General features: G+C 39.0%; 1 protein-coding gene across 3 annotated transcripts in view; it reads right to left on the bottom strand.

The window, feature by feature from the left end:
• Positions 1-23841, bottom strand: part of FAR1 (fatty acyl-CoA reductase 1) — a 64662-nt gene extending 40821 nt beyond the window's left edge. For 2 of the 3 annotated variants that reach the window (XM_050758840.1, XM_050758838.1), the window contains exon 1: positions 23697-23841. The gene's annotated coding sequence lies outside the window, so the exon portion shown is untranslated. Of the gene's footprint in view, positions 1-3092; positions 4867-23696 lie in introns of those variants that run through there. The other variant, XM_050758839.1, reaches the window with a different exon arrangement.
• Positions 23842-24866: the final 1025 nt, after the last annotated feature.

Raw genomic sequence — 24866 nt, forward strand, 5'->3', positions numbered from 1 at the left:
CAGTTCCTTAAAAAGTTAAACGGAATTATAGTATGATCCAGCAATTCCACTCCTAGGTAAACACACCAAAAAATTGAAAACAGTACTCAAACAAGTTGACACAGGTTTGTAAGGTTAATTATCCCCTATCCAAAATGCTTTGGACCAGAAGTATTTCATAGTTCAGATTTTTTTCAAATTTGGAATATTTGCATTATGCTTACTGGTTGAACATCCCCAGTATCTGAACATCTGAACATCTGAAATCTGGAAGCATTTCCTTTGAGCATCACGTTAGTGCTTAAAAGTTGTTCTTTTTGGATAAAGAATCTCACTTTGTCACCCAGGCTAGAGTATAGTGACGCGATCTCGGCTCACTGCAACCTCCACTCTCCCGCCTCAGCCTCTGAGTAGCTGTGACTACAGGTGCCCGCCACCATGCCAAGATAATTTTTGTATTTTTAGTAGAGATGGGGTTTCTCCATGTTGGCCAGGCTGATCTTGAACTCCTGACCTCAAGTGATCCACCCACTTTGGCCTCCCAAAGTGCTAGGATTACTGGCATGAGCCACTGCACCCAGCCAAAAGTTTTGAATTTTGGAGCATTCTGAATTTCATATTTTTTGATTAGGGACACTCAATCTATAGCAGCACTGCTCACAATAGCCAAATGGCACAAATAACTCACATGTCAATCAGCAAATGAATAAACAAGTTGTGGTATACACATAAAACAGAATACTACTGAGCCCTAAAAAAGAACAAAGTTCTGATACTTACTACAGTATGGATGAACCTCAAAAACATATCAAGTGAAAGAAGTCAGACACCAAAGGTCACATATTGTATGATTCCTTTCATATGAAATATCCAAAACAGATAAATCTACAGAGACAGAATGCAAATTGGTAGTTGCCTGTGCCTGTGGCATATGGGAATAGAGAGTATAGAGAAACTGCTAAAGGAGTTTTACTTTCAAATGATGAAACATTTTGGAATTAGATAGAGGTGGCAGTTGCACAACACTGAATGTACTAAATGCGACAGAATTGCTCACTTTAATGGTGCTATGATTTGAATGTGTCCCCTCCAAAAATCAGTTTTTGCCAATGTGATACTACTAAGAGGAGGGTTAAGAGGTGATAAGGGCAGGAGGGCTCCTTCCTCATCAATGGGATTAAGGGCCTCATAAAAGTGGCTTCACTCAACATTGGGCTAGTTTGCTCTCTTGCTTTTCTTTTGCCTTCTGCCAGGTGAGGACACAACGTTCCTTCCCCCTGGAGGGTTCAACAACAACGTGCCATCTTAGAAGCAGGCAGCAGCTCTCACCAGATAACCAAAACAATTGGTACATTTTGATCTTGAACTTCCCAGCCACCAGAATGGTGAGAAATAAATTTCTGTTCTTTATAGATTACCCAGTCTAAGATATTTTGTTATAGCAGCACAAAACAGATGGAGACAAATGGTTATTTTATATTATATGAATCTCATCTCAATAAATTATTTTTTAAAAAACCATCAAGAATTGGAAAGGGATAGAAAAGATATATAAGACCTCTATTCTAAAACCTACTAAATACTGACAGAAATTAAACAATACCTAAGTAAGTGGAGACATATACTATATTCCTAGATTGGAAGACTGAAGATGTCAATTTACCATCCTTAGAGTCAATATAATCCCAATCAAAATCTATGTTTTTTTTAAATATAAAAACTGAGATTTTAAAATGTTTATGGAAATACAAAGAGCCAAGATTAGCCAAGACAAACATAAAGAACAAAGATGGAGAACTTACATTACCACATATTGAGATGTATTATAAAGTTACAGAAATGTAGTATTGGGACAAGAAGAGAATGGTGCAGAGTCAATTATCCATAGAGAAAGAATGAAATTTTGACCTCTATCTCACACTATACACAGAAATTCAGATAAACTGGAGATCTAAATGTGAAAGGTAAAACAATTATGTTTCTACAAGATTACAGAGGAGGACCATTTCCATGACTTTCATGTAGTCATTTCTTAAATAGAATATAAAAAGGAAAATATTGCTAAACTGGACAAAACTAAAATTACATTTATCCCAAGACATTAACAATAAAGAGAAAAGGCAAACCAAAGTAAAAGATAGTTGTAATCTATATATAATGAAAACATTAATATCCAAGATACATAAATATGTAAATTCCAAATCAATAAGAGATAAACCAATAGAAAAATGGGCAAGGTTTGAACAAACAAGGAAGAGTATACAAATGGGCATTACAAAAGAGGATCGGGCCAGGAGCGGTGGCTCACACCCGTAATCCCAGCACTTTGGGAGGTCGCTGGTCAGGAGTTCAGAGACCAGCCTGGCCAACATGGTGAAACTCCGTCTCTACTAAAAATACAAAAATTAGCTGGGCGTGGTGGCACACGCCTTTAATCCCAGCTACTTGGGAGGCTGAGGCAGGAGAATTGCTTGAGCCCGGGAGACAGAGGTTGCAGTGAGCCAAGATCGTGCCACTGCACTCCTGCCTGGCCGACAAAGCAAGACTCTGTCTCCAAAAAAAAAAAAAAAAAAAAAAAAAAAAAAAAGGATCGAAATGACCAATTAGTACATGAAAAGGGGCTCAACTTATTAGTTATTGAGTTAAAACCCCTATGTGATCCCATTTCACTGACCCTCAGAATAAGAGTGCAGAATAACTGGAACTCTCATCTTACTGCTGGAGGAAGTACTGGTTGATATAATACTTAGGAAAGGTGGTACTACCTGCTAAAGCTGAACATTCACATATCATATGACCTAGCAATTCCACTCTTAATTATACACCCAATAGAAATGAGTACATATGTTCATCAAAACAAGAAGCAAGTATGGTTATAACAGCATCATTTCCGTTGGCCCAAAATAAAACCAAAGTGTTCATCAACAGTATAACATACACAGTGTGGTATATGCATATAATGAAATATTTAAGAACAATAAAAATGAAGGTACGATCGCTAAAACACAACGTGAAGGGATCTCACAAAGGGAGCATTGAGCCAGTAAGGCCAGGTAAAAAAGTGTGTACTACTATATGCCATTTGTATAAAGTTCAAACTAGGCAAAACTTACCTATGGCCAAAGGTCTTGCAGGGAAGAAGATGGAGTGACTAGAAGGTAACATGAAGGAGACTTCTGGGATACTGGTGATGTTCTATTTCTTGATCTGGGAGGCTCATTTTTTAAAAATTCATCAAGCTGTCCACTTAGAAAATATGGACTTTCTGAATTTATTATATTTCGATAAAACATTTACTTTGAAAAATAAAAACAAACAGGGTGACCACATGTCCTAGTTTGCCTGGAACAAGCCTGGTTTATACATGCTGCTCCTACTTAATTTTGATTAATTAATTTCTCAAAAATGTCTCAGTTTGCATAATAAACTATATGGTTACCTTCATTATAATCTACTTCAGGTTTGAGACTATTTCAAGATTTCAATGACAAAAAGCCTAATTAAAACTATAGAGAATAGCTGAACAGTCCCAGCTATTCTGAAGGCTGAGGCAGAGGGATCACTTGAGCCCAGGAGTTCAAGGTCAGCCTGGGCAACACAGAAGACCCCCATTTCTTTAAAAATAAATAAATAAAATGGTTTGATGTCAATAATCTCATATGGGAGATATGAAGAATAATTCTGCATCAATATAGTTCCTAACAAGTAGATATTAATGACAATTACATACTCAATATATATTAAATAGTATACTTAGAACATACCTAGGACAGCTAATTGTTTGAGCTTTTTGTTTTTCTTACGTAAAAATATATTCAACAAATATTTTTTAAGGACCTACTAGGTACCAGGCACCAGAAAGTTTTCCATAGGTGTACATATGCATCTAAGACAGGGAAAGATATTAAGCAGTTTTCCCTCTAACAATTGAGAATTTAGAGCCTGAATATGTGATTAGTTCAACCCTAAAAAAAAACCAAAATGATGTACTTCCTTCAGTTATCAAGACATCTGCCCTACCAAAGCCTAAACAGCTCATCTCTCACCACCAAATAGCAGAAAATTTTTACCAAACTTAATTCTCCTCAAGCCTAACAGAATAAAGATTGCTTTATTCAATAAAGAGAGTTGTAGAATGAAGTGGCTTCTTTCAAAGCTATTAACAAATGATTTTATACTACTATAATGACTTACGGTTTTCCTCCTAGGGAAAAAAAAAAAAAACAAAACAATTCCCACAACTTAGCACAATGCCACCAAAAACTTTACAAGCACTAAATATTTTTAAACTCTGCCTCTGGCTCAAAGGAAAGCCGCATTAATTTGAAAAGAAATGTACTCTTGGCTTCCCCATCCAAACAATACACTTTACCCTACAAACTTACTGGCAAAGCCAATAAAAATGAGAGTTCTTTTAAGGGAAGTTCGGACTTGTCCTATCTTCCACAGTTCTGCCAGAGTGGCCAGAAGCAACTAGAAAAGCAAAAGCCATGAAAGGAATGCTGACAATCCTTCCAGAGCATGCTGTTCAGATTCCTACTACACAGCAAGATATCTACAAGTGCCTATCATCTGTTGAGAAGTAGCTGCACCACTGCAATAGGAGAAAAGCTGCAACATTAGCATTCACACACATTTGGTGAAGGCGATGACAGGACTGTGGAAGGTGATTCACATTTATTTTCACTGTTCTTGGGCTGCTTTAGGAAATATCACCTAGCAGTTGTAGCTAGCTATTTTGTTCAAAACACACCTTATCTTTTGACTCAAATTAAAGAAGCAGAAATCTTTCTGAAGATCAGCAAAATGCTGAGTACCATGTATCACCATTATTTTCAAGGAATTCACTCAGGCTTACTTACAAAGTGGGTTTTCCTAGTGGCTGTAAAAAAAAAAAAAAAAAATCACTTATTTGCATTTGTAAGTGCCTTAAGAGAAACACATTACAAAGCTACTTAAGATATATTTACTTGCTAGGAGTTCAAGTCCAAACTCTGCCATTTAGCAGCTATGAGATCCTAAGATAAAGCTACTACTCTGAACTTGTTTCCTCATAGGCAAAAGAACACGCGGGTCTCATGGACCAAAAGAGTCTGAAATGATCACAAATGGAGAATCACAGAGAACTTAAAAGGTAACACCCCACTCAATATAAACCTGCACTTTTGTAACATGATTGTATTCTCTTAATAAATGCCCTAATATTAATGGAAGGTTAATCATGTTGTTTCATTAGTTTTAGAAATTTTGGGTAATTAAAGACAAGCTCCTCTCATTTTCAACTTTTTAAGAGTTTTTTAAATAGATAAAGCAATTAAAATGAGAGATTGGAGTATTCTAATAATCAGAAAAGTATAAACCTGGTCCAAAGATCGTGAGTTATCACAATTGATTGTTCACAGTTATAGATAGAACTCTTTGTTCTACTCTTTCCCTTCTCACTACTGCACTTGACTAGTCATGTTTTTAAAAGCAGAAAAAATTAACATTTTTTTTTAAAAAGGCTGCTTTTTGGCACCAAGAAATGAGAATTACTTTTTCTGTATTAGAATTTAAAACAGCTCAAATTAATTAAAACTTTTACCATAATGTTAGCTGATTATTTCAGATACTTGCTAAGCAGTAAGACAAATATGAACAAATATATAAGAAGTGGGGGATGGGGAAAGGAAATGAGAGGAAATTCCATGGGCCAGCCAGGTAGAATAAGAATGGAGTTTGAAAGAAGACTCACCAGTGATGAGAAAAATATATAGTGAAGAGAAGAAAGGGAAAGAAAAATTTATTTAGCACAAACTGTCTCTCTCTCATGCCTTCAGATACTATTTTCCAAGTCTCCTTAATAACTTTTCTTGCCTAAGGTCCCTCAGCTCATGTATATGGGTAGGGTGAAATTGGAACCAAATCTTCTAACTAAATCCCACTTTTAGAGAAGGCACATAAAGTTTCTACTTGTCCTTCAGCGAGGTGAGGCATCACAACATGAATGAGAATTGGGTGCACAGCACTAGAAGTTCAGAGAAAGTGAAGGGGTTAGAACAGATGATCCGGAAGGTCCTACCCAGTTCTAAAGTTGTATGACTCACCACAGGAGGAAACAACAGCAGTCTCCACTACAAGGCCTCAGCTTTTACTAACTGAATACAATAGACAAGAATCTGCTCCACAGAAAACTTTAACATATGAAATAAGACAAACTTTGCTGAGAATCCTTAAAAATTCCACATCATTGCTTTAATTAAAAGTTGATGGGCCAAACAAGCAACTCAGTATAGAAATTTTACTGTAAAAAAATTCAGGCTCTCTCTTCCTTTCTCCACCATCATTGTGTGTGCTCGACTCGGCTTCTCACCAAGTCTTCTCACAAGAGTTTCCAGATTAAGCGTTTCCTGGCCAAGAAACAAAAGCAAAAAATGGTCCTATTCCCAGTGGATTTAGATGAAAACTGGTAATAAAATCAGGTACAACTCCGAAAGGAGACACTGGAGAAGAACCAGACTGGGTCTATAAAGAATTGCATATGAGATGGCACACATACTTATGCTGTGTCAAGGTCATGACCATGTTACCATATCAAGCTGAAAATGTCACCACTATCTGGACAGTTGGACATGTCTTATTGGGAATATATTTTTTTCTCTCTGTATGTGCTATGAAGGTACCAGTTGGCTGGGTTCAATAACAAATATGTGAGACCTTGCATTTCAAAAAAAAAAAAAAAATCAGGTAGTTAAAATCTAAAGGCAATTAGACTTTACCAGGATTTCCCTGAGGGCCATTTCCAGAGGCAGCCAATAAGAGAGAGAAAAGATAAGTGGTCTACTGTCAACCTTAGAACACTACTCAGAAGACCATGTTCTAGGTAGATTTAATTGACACTATCAATTTGAATAAAAAGACAACATTTTCAGGTAAGATGCACATATCAAAGATTTATTTCCAACCCCACCCCACCTGACCCACAGAGAGAATCTTACCTAGAGAGAATCTTTTATTGAAATACTAGAAACAAAAAACCCCCAGGGCAGTAGAGGTAATAAGGTAAGGTAGAAGGTAAGAAGTTTTGGGGTCTCGCTTAAGACTAATAATAAATTCAAACATGTTTCTACAAATACCTATACCAAGGTAATCCTATGTATCACTTCAGTTTGAAAATATGCATTGGAACTTAAATGCCTTAAACTTAAATGGTCACCATGTTCACAAAGCAATAAAGTACACAGACTAGTGAGCTATTAGGAAACTAAATATTTAGTGAAAACATTTTCAATACTGAATGAAATGAGGCCCAGCTTATAAACTGCTCCTTCCTAGATAACGTAGGCCCTTCATAGAAATAAGCCTTTCAGATAACCCGGTGCCAAGACACAGCAGAAATCCTTGGGGCACCGAGTCTAGCAGGTTTAGGTTAGAATCTAAACTTACCTGTTTACCTTGCCATTGAGCTTGCTTACCTGTTTGGGTCCGCAGTTTCTTTATCTTTAAAATACAGATAAAACACCCAGTCCACCCAACTCCACCTCATATCATTTTTGTGAAGTTAAACACAAAACACTGGGTAGACAATTACATTTCCTCATGCATCTTCCCTTTACTTCTATGATAATGATTATCAGTATGGTCCTTCAGCTGTCAGTCTGATCTGTAAGATTTCAGAAATAGTCTAAAAATTTTTAATGTTATGCTCAACCTATATTTTCCTTCTTTTACTAATCTTTATTACTTAAATTCATTTCACTTCTTTATTAGATGGAAAATGTACTAAAAACATTACATGGTTACTTATGTATGAAACAAATAATTCACAGGACGCTAACAGGATGGATTTCTTGAATGGAGTGTGAAAAATTATTCTCCCTCTTGAGATAATGTTGATCTTGGGATTCGATGTACCTTCTTCTATCTCCTGTGAGATTCACCTCGTTCACAATGTTCACTATGTTCACAAAGCAATAAACTACATAGAATATACAAATATAGTACAATACTCAATATAGTACTGCAGTCAAGTCTAGACTGGCTCTGCTCGTATGCATCTTTCTGTATCATCATTTATTGTACAAACCCAGTAACTAACAACAGGTATGTTTGTAAGGCCTCTTAGTTCCATGTTTTAGCTGCTACACATTTATTTAGGGAAACTAAGTACTGCAACGGAAAGTCTCAAATTGAATATCTAACCATTAAATCCAGTTGCCTAAAAATTTTACCACCTATAGCTATACCTGGAAGTCTGGCCCATTTACCTGTTTTTTTCTATTAAAATTGGCTCTTCTAAATCAAAACCTACCAATGAAGCTGGGCACAGCTGTTCGCGCCTGTAATCCCAGCACTTTGGGAGCCCAGGCAGGAGGATTGCTTGAGGCCAGGAGTTTGAGACCAGCATGGGCAACATCGCGAGACCCCATCTCTATGAAAAATTGTTTAATTTCGAGACCAGCCTAGGCAACATCGCTAGACCCCATCTCTATGAAAAATTGTTTAAAAAAACAAAAAACTTACCAAAGGAGAGACAGTGGGGTGAGCAAATGGACAAAGAACAAAATATTAATATTTCACCTGTTTTTTTTTTTCTTTTTTACTCCCAATCAGGTGCAATTCCTGTGTTTAACACAGCCATATCCAAGGCTGCTTTGTCATTAACTCTTTTTTTTTTTTTTTTGGGACACAGTCTTGTTCTGTCGTCCAGGCTGGAGTGCAGTGGCGTGATCTCGGCTCACTGCAACCTCCGCCTCCCAGGTTCAAGCAATTCTCCTGCCTCAACCTCCCAAATAGCTGGGATTACAGGCACCCACCACCACGCCTGGCTAATTTTTGTATTTTTAGTAGAGATGGGGTTTCACCATCTTGGCCAGGCTGGTCTCTAACTCCTGACCTCAAAAAATCCACCTGCCCCAGCCTCCCAAAGTGCTGCAAAGTGCTGGGATTACAGGCGTGAGCCTCCGCTCTGGTTGTCATTAATTATTTAACTAATTCTGCTTATCTCATTATCTTATCCCTTTCGGCTGGAAGACCACATGGTAGGAGTACTGAAAGAAATTCTAGCAGCAGATAGAAAGTTAAGTTAAATAATCTTTTAATATTCATTAGATTGCATGACTTTAAAAGTAAAAGTAAAAATAACTTCAAATGTCCTTTAAAAGGGGGAACTGGCCAGGTGCAGTGGCTCATGCCTACAATCCCAGCACTGTGGGAGGCCAAGGTGGGCAGATTGCTTGAGCCCATGAGTTTGAGACCAGCCTTGGCAACAAGGCGAAACCCCATCTTGAAAAAAAATACAAAAATAAGCCAGGAGTAGTGGTGCACACCTGTGATTCTAGCTACTTGGGAGGCTGAGGTGGAAGGATCACTTGAGCCCAGGAGGTCGAGACTACAGTTAGCCTTAATAGCGCCACTGCACTCCAGCCTGGGTGACAGAGTAAGACCCTGCCTCAAAAGTAAAAAACTAATAACTAAGAAATAGTCTAAACCAGGAGCTGGCAAAGGTTTCTGTAAAGGGCCAACTAACAAGTATTCTACTTTATGAGCCATACAATCTCAGCAACAACTTCTCGGCTCTGCCACTGTACCACAAAAGCAGCCATGGATGATAAATAAATGAATGGGTGTGGCTGTGTTCCAATAATACTTTAAAAAAACAGGAAGACAGTTTGCAGGCCATAGTTTGCCAACCTCTGTTTTAAACAGTGATTTCCAATATTCCACAAACATTCAGAAAAATGAAGTATAAATGAGAAAGACATCAATGGGAAAGCAGTACAGTCTAAATATTCGTTGTCTATGATTTCACTACTACTATTGTTACTGGCACAACACTGTAAAACGGGCAATAAATGCTTGTTTGATACAATAATATCTTCATAAACAAAACAACAAATTAATGCCAGGCTTCAGAAATATAGATATGCCAGAGGCTGAATGCAAAAGGATGACATTACCTATAGCCTTTTTCTAGGTATATACTTTTTAAAATCTGTATTTCTAAAAGGAAAGTCCATTAAGATATGCAGGGATGAGGCTTGGGCTGCATTATTTTGCAGAAAAGACTACAAGTGAACAAGAGCACAGAATATAATCCTGTCACAAACTCAGAGAAACTCTTGCCCACTACTTTGTTCAAAAACTTCATACAACAATAATAAAAAAAAAAAAAGCAGAGAATTTAAAAGTATGGATGGGATAGTAGTGTTGAATGGACAGTAGTATTCCGGCTACCTATCACTAGGTAACAAAATCACTCTAAAACAGTGTTTTCAAACAACCACCATTTTTTATTTTCTTTCACAATTTTTATGAGTTAGCAATTTGGAAAGGGCTCAGCTAAGCAATTCTGGCTGAGTGGTTCTAGCTCCGGACTTTAGCCTCTTTGATTTTCCCAATGAGATAGTCTGGGCTTCCTTATAGCATGGGGACCTCAGACTAGTCAGATGCTTACAAAGCTGCTAATGACTTAAAGACCAGTACTCTTGTGAGCTAGGCAAAAGCTCTCTCACCTTTTCTGACCTCGCCTTGGAAGTCATACAGTGTAATTTTTTGCCACATTCTGTTGGCTACAAGTGATTCACAAGACTGAACAAATTCAAGGGACTTAAATCGCATCTCAGAATGAGAGAACAGTTAGGGTATGTACAAGCTCACACATGTGCAATGGGAAATACTGTTGCAACCATCCTTAGAAAACACAGTCTGTCACAAAGAGCATCAAGTAAAGTAACTGCCTGTTACTCTTGAGACTGTCAACCACCAACCCATGTTGGACCTATTTCACAGGTCTATGGTACAACAAAGAGTTGTTTCTTACTGCATATTTTTTTAGCCACTCAAAACCCATTTTAAAAATATGGACTCATGGACCTCACACTTTGAAATATTCTGTCTACCCAATAACCTCATCTACTGAACAATAATTTCACATTCCCATGTTCAATTAACTTTCCCACGTTCAATTAACTATGAACTCCTGAACCCGGTTTTAGCTGAACTAAGGAGCAAAGTTCTGCAGCATTACCATCTGGAGTTGACACAACTCTAGTCAAAAGCAAGACAACTTGTTTTACAGAAGTTAGACTACGAAGAAGCCTCGAGCTAAGTATATCCATTAAGATTTTCTGATTCCCATCTGAAACATATTGAAAACCAATGATCCAGTGTTTTTTCTACTATATTTTGGTAACTGTAGTCATCACTTAATGTTTTGATTAAGACTGCTATGGTTTAGACATGGTTTGTTTGGTCCCACCAAGTCTCATGTTGAAATCTGATTCCCAATGTTGGAGGTGGGGCCTGGTGGGAGGTGTTTGGGTCATGGGGACAGATTCCTCATGAATGGCTTGGTGCCACTAAGCATTCTCACTCTTAAGTGAGAACTGGCTCAGTTCTCAGCCACAAGAACTGGCTGCTGAAAAAGGCCTGGCAGCTCCTCCTCTTTCTCTGTTGTTTCCTCTCTCACTGTGTGATGCCTGCTCTCCTTCACCTTACACCAGGAGTGGAAGCCTCCTGAGGCCCTCACCAGAAACAGATTCTGATGCCATGCTTCTTGTACAGCCTGGAGAACTGTGAGCCAAATAAACCTCTTTTCTTTATAAATTACCCAGCCTCAGGTATTCCTATATATCACTACAAATGGACTAAGACAGACTCAACATCAAAGAAAACATCATCTGAGCCAGGCACAGTGGCACACAACTGTGTGCCCAGCTACTTGGGAGGCTGAGGCAGAAGAATCGCATGAGGTGAAGGGTTTGAGATCAGCCTGTGCAACAGGGCGAGAACCTATCTCAAAAAAGAAAACCTCACCTGAAAGAAATCTATAAGCAACAAAAAAAGAGCCAAAATGCATACCCAAACTGTACAATTTAGTGTAGTCAAGCTCATAGTAACAGTGGGTTCCTTTCTCCTTTTTCAAAAATTAAGGCTTATTGAGCATTTTCCACAAATAAAGATTAGCTGTAGCATCCTGGTTAACATTTCTTTTTTCAATAAAAGATGCTAGTGTCCAACCCTGTGGTAAGTACCCATTGAAGTAGATATAATGGCCACTCTGTTTGCCTACACAAGCACTGATTTACCAATATTTAACTGTCTATATCCTATTTTCCCCAATACTTCCCCCCTAAGGCACTTCTTGGTACTAAGGAATCTAAAGACGTTCATGAGTTCTTAGGCCACTATACAACTGTTTCATATAGTGATGCTGTTCCCTAAGCATGGCACTTTGACAAGAGTTAAAATGCTTCTAGGATCTTACTATCCTAGGAAATGTTACACACTGAGAAAAATAAGATTCAGAATTCCTCTGAGTGATGTAAAAATCAAACATAAAGACACCTTTAAAAAGTCAAATTCTACTCTATCAGAGAGGAAATGTCAGTTTTGTAGCATTAAAATTATCTGCTGATCAGAAAACAAATTTTTCAATAATATACATTTTCCTTTGTTTCTGTTTCTGTCCTTAAGGCTAGAACCAGTAGGGTAACTTCTCTACTATAAAGCCTACAGAAGGTGGGCTGTGTTCTTGTTAACACACGGCTTGAAAACACTGAATAACAAACAGGAGGAAGCACCCAAAATAACAAAGAAGTAAACAGTTCTAACAATTAGTAAAGTTAGTGAAAATGGAGGGAAAAAAAAAACAGTCTGCTGCTTGCAAAAACATGTATTCAATTTTCTTTTAGGGGAAGAAAACAGTTTTTTAAATAAAGTAATTCCCGTAAGTCATATATGACTCTTTTTTTAGGTAAACTATTGTTTACCTAATAATACTTTTTACCTTAATAATACTTTTATTACCTTAATAATATACTTTTATATTATATATTATATAATTATAATACTTTTATTACCTTAATAATACTTTTTACCTTAATAAAAATGTTTTCATATTAAGACATGAAATTGTAATCCTAATACTTTCAGACTCAGAGAAGTGAAACATAGTATTCCAATATACAAAGATATACTAATATTTTAAGTGTACTACCAAAGACAGAGCTTTTCAAACTTTTATAACAGAATTGCAATATCTTTTTTGCTTAAAAATTTATAAAATTTGACTTCACGATATACCTAAAGATTTATATAAAATATTTCAAATTACTGAGTAAAACTGATGTTATAGGAAAATGTACCATGTTTACCCTGAACACTACATATACACTACACACAGCTTCACCCGAAATTAACACAGGTAAATTATGTATGCTTCATATATATGCTGTATTTTCTCTCTCTGTTTCTTGTGTCACTTTCTTATTGCTGCCTTCTGAATCTGTTCTCAAGGCTGAACCTAAAAACAGGACTCAGTTCTTTAAGGCAGCATTTGTAAAGGTAAATGGGAAGTGTATGCCTTATCCCAAAGAGATTAAAGATGTGTATTAGCATATCAAAGATTACAAATGTCCTGAGGTTAAAAACAAACAAACAAAACAAAAACTCACTAAATTCTATCTAAGCCCCGCCCTTCATAAATTTCCCAACACGGCTAGGAAAACAATGCTCATGAGAAGCTCAAGGATTACTAAACCAGCCTTCAAAACTAATGATTTTCCAAGAAAGGGCCAAGACTCCTGATGGACTATAAATGATTTAGAAAGCATGACCTTCCTGGTCGGGTGCAGTGACTCATGCCTGTAACCCCAGTACTTTGGGAGGCCAAAGCGGGTGGATCACAAGGTCAGGAGATCGAGACCACCTTGGCTAACACAGTAAAACCCCGTCTCTACTAAAAACACAAAAAATTAGCCAGGCATGGTGGCGGGCACCTGTAGTCCCAGCTATTGGGGAGGCTGAGGCAGGAGAATGGCATGAACCCGAGAGGCGGAGCTCGCAGTGAGCCGAGATTGCGCCACTGCACTCCAGCCTGGGCGACAGAGCAAGATTCAGTCTCAAAAAAAAGAAAAAGAAAACATGACCTTCCTTTAATCCATAAAGCTACTTACGAATAAACTACTAAGCTAGTTATTAAGAGTTGCAAAAATGAGGACTTTACTAGAATGTAAAACTTCAATTTGTATCCCACTAGTATGTCCAGTTGCTGCAACTGGCAATGCTGGAAGCTCCTACCACGTATGCACACTCAAAACGTAGACGTCTGTAACTTTCAAGAGGGGCACTTGCCATCAATGAAACTGTGTTGTCTTTAGTTGGTCTTCGTTTTCAATTGTCATTATTCTTACCTTTTAATTAAAAATTACCATTAGGTTTGGCTCATCATTATCCATTTAGTTTTTAGTTATTTTATTATAACTGTAGAGAATATACTGATACAGTTCCATCACCAAGATTTGAGGCCTGCAGTTTTCTAATTAGTCTAGACTTTATGACAAGTATATTTTTTGTGACTCAATTAAGAACCATCCATATCGCTCTTCCCAAAAAATGCTTATACCTTGACAATTGTTATTATTCCATTAGAATAAAACATTTTTATTTCTAATTATTCCATTAGAAAGTAGAAATTATTGAGCTAAAGAATGACTCAGCTAAAAGGCTAGGATTAAAAAAGCTCGACAGGCACTGTTCTAAGGGTCCTCACTCTGGCTATGACGTCGCTAATGTACGGGGCAAGTCTTAGCCCCAGCCAACCTTTCCACATGAACCAAATGTGGCAAAAGAACTCAGAATCGGAATCAGTCATGTAAGTAGTAACTTCTTTGAACCTGGATGTCAATGATCCTTCCAGTGTCTAGTTTTGAGTGGGGAAAAAACAGCTTTTAGGAATGAATTTAAATGACTAAATCCCATAACAAATTCTCTTCTCAAAAATCTTCTCCTAGTTTATTTTTAAAACTATGCCAAGTTCATAGACACAGCTTGCAACTAAATGCTGTTGGGCAAAGATCACCCCAGAAAGGTATAAAAAAGCATGATGAAAATGTTTTAAGAATTGTGGATTCTTAATATCTGTTTCCAACTATGGAATGGAATTAAGCTCCTAAAACACCTACCCCAATAAATCTTGTAACTATGATTATGTTAAAGATGGAAGGAATATATGACGGCAAAGTAAAAACATTATGGTATAACAGTTCAGGAAATTCTTAGCCAATTTATCAATAACTTAGTTACCATGCTAAAAATCCTAGTGTTAATATACTTCCTTCTCCAAATACTGAGATCCAGAATGAAAAGACAGCCAAAATAAATGAGCACAATAGACTTACCAAAAATCAGGTAATGAGAAACAACGCTGTTGGGATTGCCATAACCAACAGACCTTAGGCAAGTCAACCTCTCTGGTCACTCTTTAAATTCACTGAAGGAGAGGCCAGATCACTGATTGCTAAAATCTCTTCTGGCTCACACAGTCTGTATTTCTACTACTATGTATTGGAATAAGTTGTTTCCTACTAGTAGATTAGGTACTTGAAAAATTATTAACTCCAACAGGTCACAAGGGTATCACTTTAAAGCAATTCACCTAATATTCACTGAACTTGGAACAGTCTGTGCACAGCTCTGTGGGGTCAAATGTCCCATTACCAGCTAATTCACCTGTTCCTATCTCCTGAGAATTCTGCTTATGCTAACAATCATTATCATTACATTTTAATTACATTTTAATTATAATCCACAAGTTTTTAAAGCCATATATTTCTAAGAAACTCATTTAGGGCCACTCCTCAAACTAAGTGAACGATGAGCACTTGTATCTCAGGGCTCCAGTGAGAATCAATCTTTTGTCAGCCAAAACCAGTTTCTAAGCTCCTGCATTACTTCCGGTTGTTTCAACACAGATGTGAACCTCAAAATACTTTAGCAGATCCTTCCCTCCACAGATCTTAACTGCCTAAGGACACAGTAAGTCAAAGTTTTTACTTCTAGGGAAAAAAAAAAAGTATTTATGCGTTTATTCATTCGTACGTCATATATTCTACTTCCTGTTAATACAGGATGGACAGGAGCCATTAAATAAAGTACGGTTTCTAAGCTCCTGCATTACTTCCGGTTGTTCCAACACAGATGTGAACCTCAAAATACTTTAGCAGATCTTTTCCTCCACAGATCTTAACTGCCTAAGGACACAGTAAGTCAAAGTTTTTACTTCGGGGGGGGGGGGAAAAAGGTATTTATGCATTTATTCATTCATATGTCATATATTCTACTTCCTGCTAATACAGGATGGACAGGAGCCATTAAATAAAGTACCACACGCTTATTCCAAAATCTTCAGTGAAATAATTCCTATTTATTAAACTGGCTACAGCTTGTTTTTCCCCAAGAATTCAATTAAGAATTAGTCTAATTTTTTAATTACGCATTTGCAATAATAAGCTTTATCATTTTATCACTCCTAATGATTAAAAACACTTGTCTGTAAAAGGCAAGCAGAACACACAGAAAGATAACTGAGTTGAATTTTAGCAGTATGCTTTCTGCCTACATATTAAAGAATAAATTATTAAGCCAGAATCCACAGACTCCAAGGATATCTGAATGTACATTTTTCTGATGAGATGGCACAACACTTTGAGGAGATGCTCAGAGAAGTTCATGACCTTTGACAAGCAATTTCTGCATTAGGGAATATACTTTAAGATTTTATTCTCAGAATACTTCAAAATAATAAGCTATAATGATAACAATTCCCTAAATTCAAGGATTTCTCATGAATTGTCATGACAACTTTTCTGGAAAAAATTTCATGTAAGACAAGAATGATCTAAACTAGGTATTTCAAAAAATCTTAAAATTGTCAAATAGTTAACATTTAAATTAAACACACACACACACACACACACACAACTGCACACCAAAGCTGATGGCACAAACCCACAAACATTCTAACAAGAATGGATCCATTAATACATGTGGTATTAAGATATTTAGAAGGCTTTTTAACAGAATGTGCCAAAAAATTAACCACAAACAGAGATATATTCACAAAGGAGTGTGTCCTAATTTCTACTACAGCAATTGGCTTAGTTCAAGTTCTGATGTAACATCTACACTATGCCAATTACATGTTGTAGTGGTCTACAAGATAAAGAGAGAGAGATACAGAGTTAGATATAACTTATTCTATGAAGCCAAAGTTAGATTTTCTAAGTGCATGCTTTATCCACGTGATTACCCTCACCTTACTCCTAAATGTTCTTTCTCTCTATTGCCACTTGTTTAAGTTCTACTTTCATTCTAAAATAATGTCAGTTCCCACTTAAGAGTCTCCACCACCAATTTTGGCACATGATTCAGTGTTGCTACATTCTGTTTCACATATGTACATAGTCTCTTCAATTATATTATCCCTGCCCTACAGTAGCTTACTATATCTAATTTCTCGTGCCCAGAACAGTATAACGCTCGTCTCAAAATACATTTATATGAACAAATTTGCACCTCACTTGGATTAACATGTCTATTATTATACTTATCACACTGCATGGTAATAACTGGTTAAAAAAAAAAAGTCTAGGGATTTGCTTCAAAATAAAGAGGGAAGTGGGTGGAGGTATGGATGAAGCAAGACTGACCACAAGTTGGTAACTCTTAAAAGTTGGTGATGTGTGTATTATCGCTGTCGATTTTCCATAATACAAAGTTTACAGAAGTTTGCTTCTCTTACTAGAGGGCTTCTTAAACACAAGTTCAAGGGTTTTCTTCTTTGTACGTCTATCCAATACAGAGTAGACAAATTGAACTTTACTAAAACACATTTCATTCTTTAGGTAGAACTACTTTTCAATGAAACTTCAACATCTTTTTGACAGTACTTTATTTAAATAATTTTTCATTAGCTCAAATAAAACATATATTCATTCATTATTTTCTGGGTCCCTACTTCCTAAGATATGCTGTCCTGGTAAATGTAGGATACCAAAAATAATTTATCCTGTCTAATAAATTAAGAAGGGAAAGAAGGAAGATGAAGAGAAAAGAAAATACTGTAAAATGCAGTAATACGGTTTTTAAGAAAGACATCTAAGGCATCTATGTTTTTAATTAGAAAGAAGGCATACAACCCATTCAAGGCAGACGGGTTTAAAATTTCTTCTCCCCTCCATTTTACAGATGAAGAAACTAAAGCCCACAGAGGGGAAGTGACTTGCCTAAAGTTACACTTCAAGTAGCTAACAAAACAAAAATTAAAGCTCAGATCTACCGACTCACAGTTCAATTTGAATTTTCTTTCTTTCTTTTTCTTTTTTTTTTGAGACAGAGTCTCGTTCTGTCATCCAGGCTGGAGTGCAGTGGCGCAATCTTGGTTCACTGCAACCTCTGCCTCCCAGGTTCAGGCAATTCTGCCTTAGCCTCCCGAGTAGCTGGGACTATAGGTGGGTGCCACCACGCCTGGCTAATTTTTATATTTTTACTAGAGATGGAGTTTTCACCATATTGGCCAGGCTGGTCTCGAACTCCTGACCTTATGATCCGCCCACCTCGGTCTCCCAAAGTGCTGGAATTACAGGCGTGAGCCACTGCGCCCGACCCAATTTGAATTTTCTCCATCATAATGCTTTTCTCTACACTATAATGTTAACTAACAAAAGATAATTAGTTATTTTATTGGTAGTATACATTTCAATTATTTATTAAATCATTTTTTTTTAATAATAGGATAAGATGGGGAAGCCTAGGAAGAAAAAGTGCACAACAAATTGGTAAGATACTTATGTGTGAAAACTATATGTATATGCCAGGCTTCATCAATTTTGAGATACATTTAAGACATAGTATCCATTTCACAAATATTTTGAAGTAAATACAGACAAGACATCTTCAAAAAATTCTAAAATATGAATTTAGAGATGGAAAACATCCATCTCTAAAGCAAGAAAATATAAGATATCCTATGAGACACCAAAAAATCACTGTCATTTATTTACAGGCAGTGTCACAGAGCACAAACACTGAGAGCAAGAGTCTCACCTTCTAAGGTAACAAATAGTTACTAAACACCTAAGGCTTGTGGCATTTTTTTTTCAATTGAAGGTATAAATCAGTCCTCCTTGCTACTAGTTTCACAAGCATGAGTTTTGGAGTTAGACAAAGAAAGGTTTGAATCCTAGCCATGTCCCTTTAACTCTCCAACTCTGGAAAGTTACTAACTTCTCTGAGTCTCATTCTCCTCATCTGTAATATGGTATTCACATTTTAGAGAAATTATATGAGAATCAAATGTGATAATTTATTGAAGGATTATGGTACAGTGCCTAGATGAAATAGGAATCACATTAATATCATTTCTTCTCAGAATCCCTATGGGCTAAGTGAAATTAAACTAAAAGCTAGATTAATTTACGCAACTCTTTCCTCTCAGTTTAGGAGACTATCATAAGTCTGTATTGATCCTAGGGCAAATCCTACTAGTTTGGGTATCATTCTTTGAATAAGAAAAGCTTATTTTCTTGAAGTCTGTCTCCACCCTTCAATTGAGAACCAAAAAAATGGTGAAGTTATAAGTGTTTAAGTTGATCAGCTCTATCTAAATCCAGCACTTTCATTTTGTCTTACTGAACTGAAACTCTAAGCCTATTACAAACCCACTGATGAGAGGAACTATAGAACTAATGTGTAGGAAGAAGAAGGATATAAAGCCAAAAGAAACAGTTAAAATGACACAATTCTATCAGTGGTTTGTTGGGTTTTTTTAAACTTTAAATTCATGTATTAAACTCTTAAGAAAACAAATGTTCAGGAAAGCCAAGACTGTATCTTCACCATTCGGGTGTGTTAGTTAGTAACTGGATCCTTCAGATTAAGCAAATACCATCTTTCAGTACATACAGTTTCAGTTTCCATCAGTGACAATCCAGTCATTTCCAAGATGGGAACACACCTACCAAGGTGGCTCTTACGGAGTAGGGACTGAAATAAGACTATCTTCTCTCCTACCCCAAGTTCAGACTAGCCAACCCACATTTTCCTGAGTATTCACTCATTTCAGTTGAATGCTTGTCCCCACTAATTATAAAAATAATGCTCACTCTTTATTTTTTTTTTATTTTTATTTTTTTTTTAGACAGGATCTCACTTTGTCACTTAGGCTGGAATACAGTGGCATGATCAAGGCTCACTGCAGCCTCAACCTCCCGGGCTCCCACCTCAGCCCCCCAAGTAGTTGGGATTACAGGTGCGCACACCACCTTGCCCAACTAATTTTTTTTTTTTTTTTTTTTTTTTTTTTTGGTAGAGAAGGAGTTTTGCCATGTTGCCCAGGCTGCTCTTGACCTCTTTAGCTCAAGCGGTCTACCTGCCTCAGCCTCACTCATTTTTTCAAATTTGAAAAAATACTAAAAAGTACAAGCATTTTAAAGCATCCATGATCTTTCCAGTCAAAGATTAAAACATTACAAAGGGCCATACCATTATCTTTCCTATGAATCTGACCATAACTGTGAAAACATTTAAGTTTGTATAGAGTACCTGCCACTAAACACAATTAACTACCAACCCAAACATTAATATCTTTATTCCAGCTTTCTTGTGACTAAATTCACATAACTTTTTTTCTTACTTAACTCAATGGTTTCTTCTCAATTGTTCTGAATCTCTCAGCTATATATTTTGTTGCTAACCACCTCCTCTTTAAAACTCTATCCCAGGTTTCTCTAGTGTATTCCTCAGTATCTATAGAAATCTCTCCAACTAATCTTTTTCTTTCTTCACTGGCTCTTCTTACATAAACTGACAATCTCTAGAAAATAGATAAGGTCTGACTTGAATTTTCTTGTCAACGTTGAATACCCAGCACTTAGTACAGTGCCTGGCATCAAGCAGATGCTCAATTAACGTTTACTGACTGATTCTGCCAATCCTGACCTGTCCCTTCCTAGCTGTGTGAGCTTGGTCAAGTTATATCTCTCTGAGCCTTATCTCCCTCATCTATAAAATACAGATAATCAGAAGATGATATAATAAATATTTGGAAGGTTCAAAACAGTGTCGGCCACAAAGTAGCACCCAATAAATTTTGCTATTATCAATACACTCTAGCACAGGACTCAAAAATGTTTTCGATTATGATATATGTTTGACCGTTAAACCTATCTCTCAATAACCTTACTTTCACTTCATTCTCCTATAACTATCAAATAATATTTTTATGTTCTTTCCTGTATTACCTATCTCCAATCCATTAACTGTTAATTTTCTCTCCTAACCAACATAAAAAAATTATTTATCAGCTAAGCTGCAACATAGACTTACTTGATTTCCAAACCCTTAAATCTTCATTCAAATCTTCAATTACCATTTTTAATTTGTCACTCTTGTCCATAGTTGCTTATACCAAGTACAAACTCCCGGAATGTCATCCTCATGTCTTCTAATAACCCACATCCCAACTTCTGGTTCACAACTTCTTGTGATGGCTCAAAACTCACCTCTTTCAGGAAACCTTCCCTGATTCACTCCACACCACTCAGATTACTATTCTACTCCAAGTCGCCTCAGCACTTAGGTATTGTTATACTAAGGGCAAATGTGATCACAGGAAATAGCATCACTAAGAAATCACTTTCACAAAATTGTTTCTAGATCATAAATAATGGTCCATTAGTTAAAATGCTTTGCTGATCTCGTTAACAAGGAAACATGTTACACAACAAATGCTCTCTTTGGCTTCTGTCCTTGACTCTCTAACTCTTCACAAACCTTTTGTCCCATCCTCAAACAGAAACTCTATCTCCCATTTAAATACACTGGAAATATGGTAGTGGGCCACCTTCTTTTCTACTACTTCTTCTCTGACCTCAGTCTCTGCCTCCAGCCTCTATCCACACCCCATAAATAAAAATTCCAAAAGCTTCATATAGAATAGCAGAGATGCATATATACTATGTCTTTCCTGAGTGAAAAAAAAAAACAAAACTGAATTTACTTAACTACAAAATTCTTCACAAGGGTGATAAATTTCCCAACGAGCCTAATACACAATCGAACTCCAGAAAATTTATATGGAATTTTTATGGATAAATTTATGGAATAATTTTGGCCGGCGCCGTGGCTTACGCCTGTAATCCCAGCACTTTGGGAGGCCAAGGCGGATAGATGACTTGAAGTCAGGAGTTCGAGACCAGCCTGGCCAATATGGTGAAACCCCGTCTCTACCAAAAATACAAAAATTAGCCGGTGTGGTGGCATGTGCCTGCAGTCCCAACTACTCGAGAGGCTGAGGCAGGAGCTGATCACTTGAACCCGGGAGGCCGAGGTTGCAGTGAGCCAAGATCACGTCACTGCACTTCAGCCTGGGCGACAAAACGAGACTTTGTCTCACACACACAAAAAAATTTATAAAATAAATAAATAAATAAATAAATAAATTTATAATTTTATGGAAAATGTATGGAATAACGGGGCCTGGGCAGAGTGGCTCACCCCCGTAATCCCAAGACTTTGAGGCCACGCTGGGAAGATCTCTTGGGCCCAGAAGTTTGAGGCTGGAACGAGCTATGATCTCGCTAATGCACTCCAGCCTGGGAGACAGCAAACCCTGTTTCTGTTTACTTTTTTAATTAATTTGAAAAAAAGACATCACGATTGTACTTATACGTTAATTCTCACTTGTGTTACTGTGAGAGATCTTGCATCATTTTTATGTTATATTACACATGCCCAACATGACAGTTGAGAAACTCCCCTGGAGGGCAGTTTTTCTGAGAGTATCTTCTGATGTTGTCTTTAAACCAGCACTTTTTTTTAAATATAAAGAATTAAGGGATTCCTGACTGCCATCCAGTCAAAAGCAAACAATATGTATGCCATTACTTCGGAGGGAGTGAGTTTTTGTGCTGCTGAGGCAAAACAAAGAGCTGGACTGTCACAGGGATGGCAGGAGGGGTGGAGTGCAGGAGGAGGATCAGCCCCGGTAGTGAGAATTAAAAACTTTTCAGTGTTTGGCCCTCGACTAGCAGTAAATTAACCTTCAAACCTAACCAAGACACTACCTAAGACCTCTACTCTCCCACACTGCAGAATCAGACAACTGTTCTTGCTCAACTACTCATAAAAGATTCACAACCTTCACCTACCACACATAAATCTACCGCGTTTGCTGCTAGTATACTTTAAACAGACCAACTAATGCCTTCTAGTCCAACAGCCTCCCGTCCACACCTCACATAAAACCTTCTCGCGGCCACCTTCCGGTTTCAGTAGGTGCCTCTTACTCCAGATCCACGTGTCCCCAGTTCTCCAGAAACCTTCACCTTCAAACCCCAAGCCCGTCCTCCCTTCACTCCCAGCTGATCTCCCCCCAAGCCCTATCAATGCTTACTTCTAAGAGGCCAACCAGACTCCCCGGCCCCGTGCCTTCTCCCTGAGCACCCTTTTCAGAGCATCACCTTATTTCCCACCACTTTCCTCCTCCCCAGACCCGAAATCCTGCAATCACAGGCCTCCCTTTGCCGCCACCCTCCAGCAAGCACGCGAGCCCGCTGCTCGGTTAACTACCCCGCCCCACCTTCGCCACCTCTACGCGGCCTCCTACCCCAGGCGGCCCCCCGGGCTCCGCGGCTACAAACCAGGCCCCACCGTACGTCCCCCTCGCGGTCCCGGCCCCGTGAAGGGCGGTGGCGGGGCCAAACGGTGCAGAGACCACCCGCGCAGAGGCAGGCGCCCTCACTTCTGGGCGTACCCGGGCGGGGGCGGGGGCGGGACGGCTGGTTGTCGCCCCCACCTCGGCCCGGCCTGCAGCCCCGGCTCCCGCAGCCGCTGCCCCAGCCAGGCGAGGAGGAGCCCGCAGCCCGGCCGCTCCCGTTGGCGCACCCGCCTCTCACCTAGACGCAGAGGCTCAGACCTCGCTCTCCCACTGGCTGTCCAGCGATAGCTGCGCCGCCGCCGCCGCCGTCGCGCTCTCTTCACTCGCTTTTCCACCGCCCCCGACCGGCTGCTGAAGAGCGGACGGGCAGTGGCACGTCCATTGGCTGAGGCCCTCACTCGCGTCAGCCGGCCCCGACCGCACCTCGCGATGTGAGTGGCTGGCGCGGCGCCTCTTTTCCACATCCGCTTCTGATTGGCTCTCGCGCACACCCTTAGCAGGAGGACCACTCATCCTCCTCCCTGCTTTAGCTTCCCACCCCCAACCCGGTTTCCCTCCGGGCGGGAGCGGGGCAGGAGCGGACGCCAGCGGAACGCGAACGGCCAATGGGGGTGCGGAGGGAGGGCCGGGAGGTGGGCCCTACGGCCGGCCAGCTCGCGGGGGAATGCTCAGCCAATGGGCCCGCGCCCCACATCCCGAGTCCTGGAGCGCCCCCGCCGGCTGCTGGCGTCCAGTCGGGTCCCGCCCAGGGCCACGCCCGGCTGTCCGTCGCGCGGGAGGGGCGCCAACCCCTAAGGTTGGGAGCAAGCGGCGAGGCCCGCGCGGGAGACAGCGGGGCTGCCGTTGTGGCGTGCTTAGCGCTATTATGGTGGGGCCTGGGGGCCCTGCGGCCAATGCTGGGCGTGAGGGATCCGTTCGGAGAACTGCCAGCTTGGCAGGTGTGGCCCGGGTCGGTGAAAGCGGAGAGCTCTGTGGACCCCTGGAGCCTCCACGGGTCTCATCCAGCCCCAAGGCACTGTGGGCCCATTCATTCCATCTTCCACTTCCTCCAAAATAATACCCTACAAAACTTACCGGTAGTGACAGGAGTTAGAATAACGTTTACTTCTGAGGGGTGGGGGCACGAGGGAACCTATAGAAAGCTGGAAACATTGCGTGTTGATCCTGGTGGTCGTTCCGGGCTGTGTACACATGGAAAAATTCATCGAGCCGGACACTTAATAGTATTACCAGACTCATACAGTTCATTTTAAAAAATAATAAAAGGATCATAAGAATTCTGTAATAATATTACCACAACCTTTGGGCTCCGTGGGACTCCATTGTATAAACAGTCGGCATTAGGATTTAGCTGTCATTCAAAACAGGCAAGCCATAGGAAGAAAATAAAGGATTTGTGAGAAGCAAA

The sequence above is a fragment of the Macaca thibetana genome, chromosome 14, assembly GCF_024542745.1.
Source record: "Macaca thibetana thibetana isolate TM-01 chromosome 14, ASM2454274v1, whole genome shotgun sequence".
NCBI lineage: Eukaryota > Metazoa > Chordata > Mammalia > Primates > Cercopithecidae > Macaca > Macaca thibetana.